This window comes from Neopelma chrysocephalum, unplaced genomic scaffold, assembly GCF_003984885.1.
Source record: "Neopelma chrysocephalum unplaced genomic scaffold, ASM398488v2 Primary Assembly neopelma1_80b, whole genome shotgun sequence".
NCBI lineage: Eukaryota > Metazoa > Chordata > Aves > Passeriformes > Pipridae > Neopelma > Neopelma chrysocephalum.
Window position 1 is genome coordinate 7,131,150 of NW_020897742.1, and position 13,140 is coordinate 7,144,289.

Below are 13,140 nucleotides of genomic sequence, written 5' to 3' on the forward strand. Positions count from 1 at the left end.
ATGGCGACCGGGGCTGCGCCCGCGGCGGCCGCCCGGCCCCGCTTCCCCCTCCCGGGCGCACCTGCAGCGGGGGCCGCCGCCGGACGCCCCGCCATGCTGCGGGGGGGGGGAAACAGGGAATGTGGGAAGGGGGGGAGCCCGCAGAAAGGAAAGAATAAACCGGGAAAAAATCGCGGAGGGACGAGGGGGGCGCGTCCGCGGGAAAGGTCCCCCGGGCAGGGGCGACCCGGGCGGGAAGGAGCGGGTCGAGCTTCCCGGGCTGCGGTGCCGTTCGGTCCTGCCACACCAGCACCACACCCGCACCCCCTAACACCCCCCCCCAAAAAAAAGTATTTTCTACGAGGAAAAGTCACAGGTTTTTTGAAGGCTGCCTGTCCTTTCGCCTTTTAAGGTCGTCTCAGCCCGGGGTCCCCCTCTGGGGCGTGTGCGGGGCGAGGGGCTGCGGGCAGAGCCCACGGGGCTGCGCGAGCAGCGAGTTCCTCCGCGGCAGTGTCCCTTGCCTCTAATGAAATCTATCTAAAACATTCAGTAATAATGTAAATGGCTTTAATTGCCGAGTACTTAAGCCATCAAACCAGACTAAAAAAAAAAAAAAAATCTGTTAAAATTGGCCCGTTTCCAAGTCATTGACACCATCCAGCCTGTCCTAGTGGGGTGTCCAAATAAGTTTTGATACAGGAGTTTTCAGTGTACCAGGTAAAATATCTCGCTAAACCCGGCCGTTTTTAACTACCCGCTCCCTTTTGTTTGCCTCACATTTCCAATTCATTCAAAGAAAAGTTTTAGAAGTTTGGGGCTTGGCTTTTTTCTTTCTTTCTTTCGAGCGGGAGGGAGAGTAATGCATGCAAAATATTTAGTTACAACTTCTGCAAAAGGCACCGATCTGTAACAGCATTTTCTACTTTCACAAAGGATTTTCCTGTTACTTTTGTTCCGGTCACAAAATTAAAAAAAAAAGGCTAAAGAAAAAAAAAAAACTTGGGGGAGAGATAAGGTCTGGAAAACAATCTGGAATTGCCAGGCTGTTGGTGGGAGCTCTGCGGGGCTGGCGTCAGGAAGTCTGCGCCGCCTTCTATTACTGTTGATCCAGCTTTGTGCAGCTGCACTCAGTACAATTAGCTTGTAGAAACAATCCTGCTGTAGGCAGCCTCTTCCCTTCAAAGTGCTTTTCTATACTGATCCCCTCACATCATGATGCTGGAAATCAAGTCACAAGCCGACCACTGTTTGGCCAACATCATCTGTGGGAATTCATTAACCTCCATCGCAGAGATGCAACAAGAGATTGTTTGTCCAGAACTAAACTTACAGCTTAATATGATGTAGCCCATACAGGAAAAAACCTGTGTCCCCATTTTTTTTCCTTTTTTTTTCTTTTTTTTTTTTTTTCTAGTCCATAACAAGAAACACATTGTGCAGCTTTTTATTCTTTTTTTCTTCAGGGGGTGGGGAATGTAGCTGAAACCAGGCATGAGCCGGCTCCTGCTAAAACTTTGCCATCAAACTGTTTTTTGGTTCATCGGGCTGCAGTTTCCATAGAAGCAACTTATCCCCGCGATCATCTTGTCGGGTGCACTTCGCAAGCTCATTTCCCGTCTGAGCTTGCTCCGCTGCTCTCGGATGCTGCAGCTGACACATTTCCTCCCCGTGCACTTTGCACCCACCTCATCCTTGCCCAGATGCTCGGGGCTGATTGTGCCTAAAAGGGGGTTTCAGCGCACTCCACAGCTGCCTTGGGGGAAGGGACTCCTTTTTTTTTTTTTTAATTTTATTTCTACTTTTCCCTACCTCATTGCTCACTCCTTGCCACGCCGGCAGCAGCCCTCCCTCGGCCCCCGGCCCCGGCGCTGCAGACTCGGCTGGCAGGGGCGCGGCTGCGGCCACTGTCCCTCCGCCACGCGCGTCTCCCGCGTGTGCTGCCGTGTGCGACCGCAGCCGGTGTCCCTCGGCCCCGGGACACCGCTGCTGCCGTGCACCACCCGCTGGGGAGCGGGGCCCCTGGGTGACATCCCCCTGCTCCCGGGGCTGTGTGTGAATAACAAACATGGGAGCATGAGTCCTGCTTCCCGACACCGGCTCTCAGGGCGGTAGGGCTGGGCAGCACTGCTCTCCCTCGCTTCCAGGTAGCGTCACTGGCCAAGCCATTGCTTCCACCCCACTCTGAGCCCCTCTGTATTCTGCTTCAAGTAACAGATGGATGCACCTTCTCTGAATCCCATTTCCAAACTCCATTCTTTTCTGGGCCATATTTGCAAATGCCACGGATCTGCCAACTTTAAGATCTCTTTTCCTCTCCCCCCACTATGCTTTTGAATAATGTTGCGTTTGTACGGTATCATTCCCTTCATCCCCACTTTTAAGCATCCCTCATCTGCTGCTGTTAATCCCAAACCGCATGTTGTTGGAGGCTTGGGATATATTGTAGCAAAACATAAATGTTTTTTCATTCTTTTGAGACATTTCCATTTTCACTAGAAGTGTTGGACTATAGGATGGGCAGGCTTTTGTTCAGATTCTGTTTTGACATTGGTATCATTTTGCGATCAGATTCCTAAAGTACTGTCTTGGAGTAAAATGCCTTAAACTGCTTTCTATCACCACCTTGGAAAGAGAGGTGTTTCAACGTGAATTGCATGGTTTTGCTGCATTTATATCTAATCCAAATTCAGACACTTCAATTCTAATGTTTTCTTCTGTTTTCTAGGATTTCTCATTTCTGCAAGTAGGACCAGTGCCCTGAAAGCATTTCTACATGAACTGTCACCTGTAAGGGGCTGTTGCTTACCTGATCCTACTTGAAGAACAATGCCATGAAATTTTTCTGAGACCTGCATCTCTCTATCAGAGTAAGTATTACTGGTATAAGGTGTATTAGATCTGTGCATTAACTATTGTGTTTGTAATCAAAGCCAAATACATTTCCTATATTTTTAAAAATCTTTATTTTATTAATGCAATATCTATATTTTAATTAAGTTACACATTGTCCTCTAGAAGTGTTTATAGTGAACCAGTTAGGTGGCTCTCTAACTTAACATAGTTGTGCTAAAATCTGGGATCAAGCAAGTTCACTTATTAGCACATGCCTTATGTAGCAGATGGTTTTCATCTAGCGTAGCTTTTCTAGTGATACCTTTAAATTAATGTAGGTCTAAAATGCTGCAGATTTTGCACTCCCCACCAATTCTCTGGAAAATCTATTCAGGATAGAAAAGAGAGAGGGGCCAGGAAAGAGGTTACTGACAGTACCTCACATACAGTAAGGAATAAAAATGACCTTTATTTAAAAATTCTTTTGTTTGTTAATTATCTGGCTGGCTGGTCCAGCTTCCCTCAGTCTCCCATTGTGGCCTGATTGTGATTTTTAGGTATAGGCCTATGGCAATAAGATGACAAAATGCTTGGCATAATTTCACTGAAAAAAATGGAGGGATTGGGAATTGAATTGGGGGGAGAAGATTTTGAAAATCTGTTCCAGGTATGGTTTTAAGGCCACCCCCCCCAAATATAAAGTTCTGGTAATTTCAAATACAGATGTGTTTGTGTAGTGTGTTCTGTGTGTTTTGGTTTTGCTAAGTAATAATGTTTCATCAGCACAGAGGAGAAATTGAGTCTATACTGCGACTGGCAGTAGTGACTACTGACTAGTTGTTGGTCAGTCTATAATTTTGCCTTCCTGTTGGCTTCAGGAAGAAAACCTCAGTTCCATGGTGGAAAGCTTTGTAGTATTAAGCAGGTGGTACTAATTTTGTGCTTTACCAAAGCTATCGTTACAGGTTATGTCAAGACAGGACCCACAACATTCTCAGTCCTTTTAAACTAATGTATAGACCAAAATTTTCTATGGTCAGGAAAGCCTAACTCCACTCAGGGTTTGGGTACTGGAAGTGCAGCTTAGCAAAATGTGTCCACTGCATCCCAAATGCATGTGCACCCTCACGAGTCCTGCTGAACCACGTGAGTTCCAGTTTCCCAGGCTCTTAAAACTTTGCTTCTTTATAGGCCCAGACTGAGCATTATCTAGGTTAAGGTTTCTCAGTGACTGTCTCCTGCATAAACCCACCTGGGAATCACAAAATAGGTATGTGTCTAAATCTCTGGAGAGGCCTGGTCCAGGAGGTGTGCTCAAGATCATGGTTAAATGCACAATGACAGCATGGAGTTTAGCACAAAGCACAGCAGCTGGAGCTGCCGGGAAGTTCAGGGGCAAAGAAGGAAAAGAACTGCTACTTTCTCATAAGCAGTTTTTCTCATGAGAGCACTTGTCCTGGAAGTGAGAGATTCAGATTCAATGTTCTCCTCATCAGAGGTGATATAAGCTCCCTCCTGCTTGCAAAGCAACCCTAACGACCAGAGATAAGGCTAAGGTGGAGGACACCCACCCATCCTGTTCAAGCTTGCCACAGTAAAGAAACAGATGCAAATTTCAAAGGGCCAGAGGGATTATAAACAAGAGGGAGCCTGACACTGTAGCTCAGGGGTAGAGGCATCTCCTGGATGGCAAGGAGCCTGAATGCTGGGTCTGGCCTGGCAAACTCACCCATTATTGAGGGTGAGGTTCATCTCGCCTTATCTTAGTTATTGAGAGGTTTTGTGTCTAATCTCTCTATAGTCAGTGGGATGAGAGAACAAGAGACACCTGCAGAGAGTGATTCATTCTGTGCCCATCCAACACCTCTCTCAGGATGGAACAAATCTCCTCACTGGAGGCTGTTGCTCTCCATCAGTTCTTGGCAGAAGATAGACAATCAATTTCAACCTGAAGCCTGACTTATAGATGCCAAGTGAGGTGGATTCCACTGTGGATGACTAATTTTTCTGATTCATCATCCTGAATTTAGCCTTTAAAATTTGGGTATGTAATCAAAGTTAGTTGTTTGAGTTCTGTCTCTGTACCACGATCATTCCTTCTAGCGGGAGGCTGGACATGGGTGGCTGGGGTGAAATGTCTTGGGATGAAGTATATATTTTGCTGAGCCAGTAGATCCTAAAAGCCATGTGTGCCCCTAGTTTGCACTTGTGAATCCTGGTGCTGGGTGTCTCAAATTTAAGTGTGGAACTATTAAATGTAATTGTGTGAACTACTTTTGTGGATGGTCTAAGTGACTAGAGGCACTATATACTGCTTTTAAGAGAAGAGTTAGTTGCATAAAATATGCATAAAAATATCTGAAGATACTACAAAGTTACAGTTGGGAATTTCAAAAAGCTGAAAGGCTTCTTATTTAAATCAAAGAAAGTGAAGCACTATGGAAAATGTGCTAAGTGCATACTGCATTTTATGCACTTGAATACCCAGAAAAATTTGTCTCTAACTTCTAAACCTGGAGGTTGGATGCCTTTAAAAATACCACGTTTAATCCTAGCCCTGAAGAGATGAGCCTGTAATTTTCAGTTTCAAAAAGCTATAGTTTTTCATTTTTGATAATATGGAGTAGTGCTGTGGTGTACTGCAGGATAAATCCCAACTATGTACCTCATTGTTTCATCAGAGATCAGCAAAAGGTCACTCAGCCTTCTTATCAGATTTCTGGAGTGCAAGTGTTTTTTGTGCTGGTCTTAAGTTTGGTGCACATATATTCTTTGCAAATGGATAATTTCAGAAAAAGACAAGCTATGTGTTTTTATAATTTAATATTTGTTAAAGATCGCCAAAGGCTTATGTACAGTAATTTTGCAAGTTTTAGATTGTAGAAGCAATGGTGGAAAATCAGTGCCCAGTTTGGCAAAATTACAGTAATATGTTCTCCTGATGTGTTTCTAGCTACAAATACAGTTGAAGATTCTGCCACCACATTGTTCACATCAATCACTCCATAAGGCTGAATGCCTTAAACTATTCCAAAACTCTTGGTTGAGAAACCCTTCTACCTCTTTTATCAAAATACTGAGGATATATGTTTAAATTTGGCATTGGGAAAGCAATTGGGAATTAAATTACTTAAGGCTTCAAGCTATTGTTTACAGCTGAGACCAGAGGTCTGAAAACATTAAAAGGGTGCACAAACTTGTTAGAATATTTTGAGCCAAAACAAAACAGTTCATTTATACCTAGCTGAGGATCTCAGTTCTCCATTGAACAATCAGAATTTGGACTTTTAGCGGTTTCTTAATTTCCTGCCTTATCACTCAGCTTGTTTTCACTTCATTAGCAATAGTTTTGTGTTCCTTATTCCCTTTCACAGCTCTACAGGTCTCTTGGCTCTGGAGATGGGATTCACCTCGCTTGACTTACAGCATGTGTCTGATTGATGTCTACATCTAAGCCTGTCTTTCAAGACTCAGTTTGCAGACAACTTAGAAAATCGTTGCTTCTGTGATGACTTATTTCTACCTAATACAGAAGTCTAAAAGCCTAACTCTACCCTTGATACTCTCTTGATTTCTGAGTCCAGCTGCCCTTAGCCCAGCCAGGATATGGTTTAACTAGACATCCAGGTCTTGATATGGATGGCCTATGTCAGGGCTGGTTCTCAGACTTTCTTGGTAATTTTCTTTTTTTGTGACTTGACACATCTGGCAGCAGTGAGAAAAATGAGCAGTGACTAATATACTTTCACCAATAAGTTTTTCTGGCTGTGGTCTTGTGAAGTACTGGGGATTTACAATCCACAGTGTGTAACCTCTAGGCTAGATGCTCATAGTTGTAGTCTTTGTGCATTTCTGCACCATCGTTCAGCCTCTTGTTAACTATGGTAATCTTTGCTAGCAGGACTGTGTATTCTTTGGGGCATAGATGTGAGTTAAATAGTGAGGGAGGTTGCTTTCTGTGGAAGTCGTACCTCAGTTGTTGTAGAAGGTACACAAAGGGTTCTGAAAGAAGCAAGATGCTCTCTTAAAACATCTGAATTCTGCTGTGGAGGGCTTAACTGAATCCATGCCTCTGCAACGAAGTTTTTTTTTGTGAGGTGATGGACAAGTCATTTAGAGCAGATATTTGTCAGGAGACTGTTTACCACATGGGAAGTCAATGAGAATTTTTTCTTAAATACGTAAAATGTGATGAAAATGCCATTCTGAAGTAACAGGTTCCATCTATCACAAATTTGGCCATCAGAACTAGAGTTACTAACCAGTACATTTTCTGTCCAGATGCTTCACAAATGACCACTGGTTTAAAGATAACAGCTTATAATTATTTCTTTTTTTTTCCTGAAAAGAGAACCTTTTGGTGGTAGGACAGAGTATAGTCTAGTAAGTGTAGGAAGAGATCCTGGGGTGGCAGAAGCAATGATTGTAACAAGGAGCATTCTGGTGTCCTTTCCAGTAAGCTTTTCAGGTCCCATAGAGTGATTCCAGCTCCTGCTCTCCATTTGGGAACTCCCAAAGTGGTGCAGTGCCAGTAATGTGACCACCAGGGATCAGTCTCAAAAAGTACCAGTCACAGCTGGATGAAGATTTGGAGCAGCAACAAGGAAGTCTAAGGATTAAAGGGGGGAACAGGAGAGAGGGAGAATTCAAGTTTCAGATCTCTGTTCATCAGTTTGGGTTTCTTTCATTTGAAATGACAAGCTAAAATAAGCAACACTATCCAGAAAGTGAATGCTTCTGAAGAAGCTTCCTGTATTTCTGTCTCCTGTTAGGGCAACTTGTGAGGTTAACTGTGGTGATTTTAGCCCTAGCTAAATAAATTTCCTAGCTTATGAAAGACATAGGGTCACGGCTGATCCAGTGAAATCCTTATAACCCTCACAGAAGAAACACTCTAGAAGGGGTCATTTGGGACATTCATCTGGTGCAATGGAAATTCTAAGTTGCGGTCTGACCTGGGAAGAATGAGATATTAAACCTTGTTTTTTGACAGACCTTGTAAGCATCAAACCATTTCTATGAGAATTTCCTGAGAAAATGTTCAGGAGAATAACCTTGGTTTTCTTCTGAAGCATGATTGTATTTTATTTTCTTTTTTTTATATGAGCTTCTGCTTTGTTTTCAGTAGTGTTTTTATAGATTCTATCAAGGGAAAAAAATGTCATGGGAAAGTTTTAAGTAATTTTTTATTGACTGGGTGTTTTTTGTTGTAATGCAGATGCTTCTTTTTAAACCTGGTAAAGGCATTGCCATCTGGGGACGTGCTACTCTCTGCTCTGTGCTGAGAGCAGCAACATACCTTGAAGAATTGTTTTAAGAAGCAATCTGGAGTGTGCCAATTTCTCTCTTTTCTGCTATTTTGGTAGTGTTTTGTGGAGTTAAGCACATGTATATAAGCTGCAAATGTACATTCCTGTATAGAATAAGCAGGCTGTCTGTGTGGATCAGCTGTTATGGGGGTGGCTGTGGGTAAGACATGAAACAGGCTGTGGAAACTCCTTTGATGGAGACTCAGTAGTCTTGATGCTTTACACATATGGGGCCTGATGCAAATCTGGTGAAACCCAGGAAGACTCTCCCTGTCAGTTCACAGCTTTGGATCCAGCTTCAGGTGCGTTTGTGAATGTGTGTGAAGGATGTGGCTGTTTTTTGGCTAGTATAACAGGTGTCTGTGAAAGCAAAGAGGGAATTTGTTTCACTGCTCTGGGTTGGCAAGTGAATTTTATCTAAAGCTTTACACTTGCACATAACCAACCTGCTCACGTTCTAAATAGATTCTGCCCTCAGACTGTAAAGAACAAGATAATAACATTATGTTATGTACTTGAGAGATAAATTATTTTAAAAGTCTGAAATTAGCAGATGAGGAGGAATTTATTTGCCAAATACATTTTAGAGGCAGCTTGGGAAACCTGTCAGAGCTCATCTTTAACTGCTTAACTAGTGGCTGTTGAACTTAATAGCTCTGAAGTATGCTTACAGTATGAGGGAGACCAAAACAAAATCCCAGAATGTGTGAGATTTTCTTCCAGACAACAAAAAACACCATCAATTCACAATCCAGACAGTTAAAGAGGAAAACCTGCACCTACAACCACTAACCTCACATAACATGCCCTGTGCTCCAGGCAAAAAAACCCGTGCTCTTTTTTTGGACTCTTTATCCATTCTTTCCAGCTCTATTAACTTAGTGCATGGTTGAATATGACCTTTGCTCTGCTAGCAGTGCCGGCCTGTACCGTGCATTAGTCCTTTTACCACACAGATACCTTCATGTTTTCTTGTATCTTTGTATCTTGTCCTGCATGTGTGGAACAAAGGTCTGGAAAATTCTTTCCAGCCATTCTCCTTCAAATCACTCCTTAAGATGCACTTCACCCTTGATGCCTGTGGGGCGTTGCTGATAATAGCTGGGCAGAGTGAAAGTTAAATTGTTTTCTAGGCAGCCTGTGTGAAAACACACTCGTGTTATTTCTGCTGCAGATCTGCTGTCAACCCCTTTCCTGCTGGGGAGGACAAGGCCATGATGCCGTTTTAGTAATCACCAGCTGTCATTGGAAGCTGACATAGACAGGAGCAGCTCTTGGCTCTGCTGGTTGTTACCTTCCCTCTCCTTCACTCACAACTCTACCAGTTTGCTTTTAGCCACCATGCTGCTTTCATCCTTCCTGACTCTTGCATATCTGTGAATTCAGCTCCCATGCCTGGCTGAGGGACTGACGCAGAGTCCACCCTTTCAGACTATGTAAGCACATTTTGGCTTCAAGCATCAAAGGTCTGTTTGGGGGGGTGGCTTTCTTACATATGGAGCCACAGATCTTAACCTTTCAGCATGGCAGAAAGGCTTCCCTCCCAGTTGTTATTACCTGCCCAACTCCATATGGAAGGGGCAGGCATCCTAGCTAATCAGAGCTTCAGACAGGCAATTCTTCAAATTGTTTTAAGGTTTTTAATTAATACTGTAAGCTCCAGCATTGTGTGGCAGAGAGCCAGTATCAGTCATCTGACAATAGCCTTCACCATCCATCAACAATAAGGGAATTCCTCAGCGTATGCTCCGAAGCCTTCTGAAACGGGTGAGATTGCAGTTTGCAAAGCATCCTGCAACATTCAGCCTTGCAGGTCTGCTGATTTTTAAATTATATAAACAAAACCCGGTAAAATCCACGTAGCTCAAAGATAGTTACTTCTGTTTATACTGTCCAGATCACAGATGCTGAGCGTGAATGCATGAACAGTCCTTTTGTATGGTGTTTGACACTTTCTGTGGCTGTCTGCACTGTTTTTTAATATACAGAATCCCTGATTCTCCACTGCCTTGCACCCTGTCTATTCATTCTCACCCCTGTGAAGTGAGGGTAAAACACTATCAAAACAAAATGGTACCGTTTTGCATGTTTTCCACTCAGTTTTTTCAGGTGTAAATAACGACAGAAAGAATGGGGCAGAGCAGAACCTGACCCGTAGTCTGTCTGTCAGTGCATAAGGGGTCTTGAAGTGGGGGGATGACAGAACAAACACAAGCTGTTACCTTGCCATTTTTGCTAATGTTTTAAAACCAGGCAGCTTGCGAGGATGACAGATGCAAAAGTCAGGCAGTACTTTGTTCCTGTAATCCTCACGTGATGTGTTCTCCTAGAGCAATAGAAGTGTTACCCGTGGTGTGGATAGGTGCTTATGATAGCTGGTATGGGAGCAGAGTTATCAGTGAGAGTCATCTGTCTGAATTGTTCTGTTGCTTCACTTAGTACCAGAGAAAGGAATCCTTTGTACTTTCTGCTGTTTGTTACATTACCTTGGCTATTGTAAACGCCGGTAATGGAGAATGAGCTCTTCAAGCTGTGCTAAGCTTGCTGCTTTGGCTTCTGGGTCTTGGACGTGAACAGCACTCAAGTTTTTAAATTTTTTTTAAATTTTGTTGTCATTATAGCAACAGAAGACTGTACTCATCCTAACTGACTTTCCGTCCTCTAATACTTCCTGATACAGCTCTGCAAGTGAGCACCCAAGCCTTGTTCTGAGAAATGGTAGCTCTTTTTTCTTCCCATCTTTCTCTTTGCACAAAGCCCAGCTCCGACACCTTCCTTACTTTCCTGAACAGCACTTTAGACCATCTAAACCCCAGTGCTTGGTTTTACCAGGACACAGAATTTAAGTTTATTTATGATTTGTTGATAAGATATCACTATTACCCCTTGTGGTGTAATGCAGTTCACCACTAATGTAAGAAAAACAACGTTGTACTGCACAAAAAAATTCCACCCTCCCTTAATAAACACACCAAATAATTAAAAAATCTATATAGATAAATACTGGCAAGATCTGAATTGAACAAGTGTTGCATAAACTGTTGTAGTAGGTAGGAATAATGGGCAGAAGTTAAAGTCCCTTTTGAAATCAGAACAGTAAATATTTTTGCTTATCGTCAATTGAAATCTCAGCCTTACCATTGCATTAACATTTCCACTCATTTTTAGAAGCTGTGAATTTTCATGACTCATTTGAGTGCTCTGTAACTATTTGTATGCAAATGTGACTCAAACATTCTCACACTCACATGCTTCACCCTCCCATTGGAGTTCGAGCACAAATGGGAGTGGTGGTGTTCCTTCTCCTTACAAACCTTACTTTTCCTAAACAGTCTTATATCTTTCTCACATTTATGATAACATTTGAAGAAACACTTCTTCCTATAATTTCAGAGTTACTTTAAAATTGAAGGACTGGAAAAGAGAAATAAAAAGCACTTTGTATCAAAAGCATTTTTGTTAAAATGTTGTATTTTTATATCTAAATATGAAAAGTTTGAGAAGGAGCACATGTTTACTTCTACCTTTCAGAAAAAAATGCAAGTTCAGGCCTAAGAACAAGCATGAGAAAGTTCAGCTGGAAAGGTAATGTATCCATCAATGTATGCAAAGACTTAGAATGAAATTGCCATCTCAACCATGACTAGAACAAACACAGCTGATGAATAAATGTATATTGACTAGAATGAATACAAAGTGTAATGCCAGATGTGGACAATGCAGAATGCAGAAAGGCAGTAAACTGAGTAAACATCAAATTAAGGATTAGCCTTAATTGTGAGGAATCAATTCCAATGAGAAACAGAACTGGGGAGCTCTTTTGTCTAAAAACACTTGAGGTACCTTTCTAACTAGAAGAAAAGCTGCCTGATCTGTCACTGCTTTCCCATCTGAGGCTCACCAGCCTGCATGTAACACAGTTCAAAGGCTGCCTATGCTTCTGAATATCTCTGACAGGGTTGTAGGCTTTACAGCCCAGCAAATTCAGTTTGCAGTTTTTGTCTGCTTTTCCAGAATGCACCTTTCTGTTCTCCGTAAATATCCATAAGACTTTCTGTAGCAATACTCCTTGCAATGCAATCGCACAGGGCATCTCTTGTCAGTGGTAGCAAGTATGTTTTTATATTTCAGTCTCACAAAGTCCAAATGACTATAATGGAGTCTTCCAGAGTTACTTGTTCAGAAGCAGTATTTTTGGAATTCAGATGAGACACTTCACAGAATTACAGAATGGGTCAGGTTGGAGGGGACCACAGAGTTAAGCAGAGTTGTCCTAGAGTACATTGCATAGGATTGTGTCCAGATGAGGGAGACTCCACAACCTCTCTGGACAATCTATTCCAGTGCAGAGTCACCTACACAGTAAAGTTCTTCCTCATGTTCAGGTGGAACTTCCTGTGCATCAGTTTCTGCCCATTGCCTTGTGTCCTAGTGGTTGGCATCACCAAGAAGAGCCTGGCTCCATCTTATTGGCATCCCCCCTTTAGATATTTATACACATTAATGAGATCCCCTCTCAGTCATCTCTCGAGGCTGAAACTTCAGATGTGACTCCTTGTGTTTTTGTGGTTCTTGAAGTGTTTAGGCTCTGCAGATTATTTTAAATATATATTTCCAGTCCATTTTTCTAATAAGATAACCCTTGAAAATATAAAACAATTATGAAAGTTAGTTGTGCATTGGGAATTCACCCCCCTCAAATCCACAAAAACTATGGTTACCCTTTTGCTGTCTCTCAGAGGTCTGCTGGTCCCATGAGACTTTAAAGAGATGTGCCCTAAAATCTTCTTGTATATTTTTGTGCTTTATTGAAAGTAAGTGTGGGATTAATCTCACAGATTAGGACAGCAAAGCTCTGATTCTTGGTTTAGTTGCCCACATGTAGGAGTCCAGCTCTATTTGAACTACTGAAGTCTTCCATCTGAACTCCAACTGCTGCTCCGTATTGGAAAGAAGTCCCATAGGTGGTGTGCCATCCTTGCCAGGCCCACATGGATTTTGTGGACATCCAATTGCACCT

At 42.6% G+C, this 13,140-nt stretch overlaps 1 long non-coding RNA gene across 1 annotated transcript in view; it reads left to right on the plus strand.

Moving 5' to 3' along the window:
- LOC113970914 overlaps positions 1–5,060 on the plus strand; it is a 15,707-nt gene extending 10,647 nt beyond the window's left edge. The window contains exons 3-4 of the long non-coding RNA XR_003535381.1: positions 2,705–2,846; positions 4,613–5,060. This is a non-coding gene — a long non-coding RNA (uncharacterized LOC113970914). The remainder of the gene's footprint in view (positions 1–2,704; positions 2,847–4,612) is intronic.
- Positions 5,061–13,140: the final 8,080 nt, after the last annotated feature.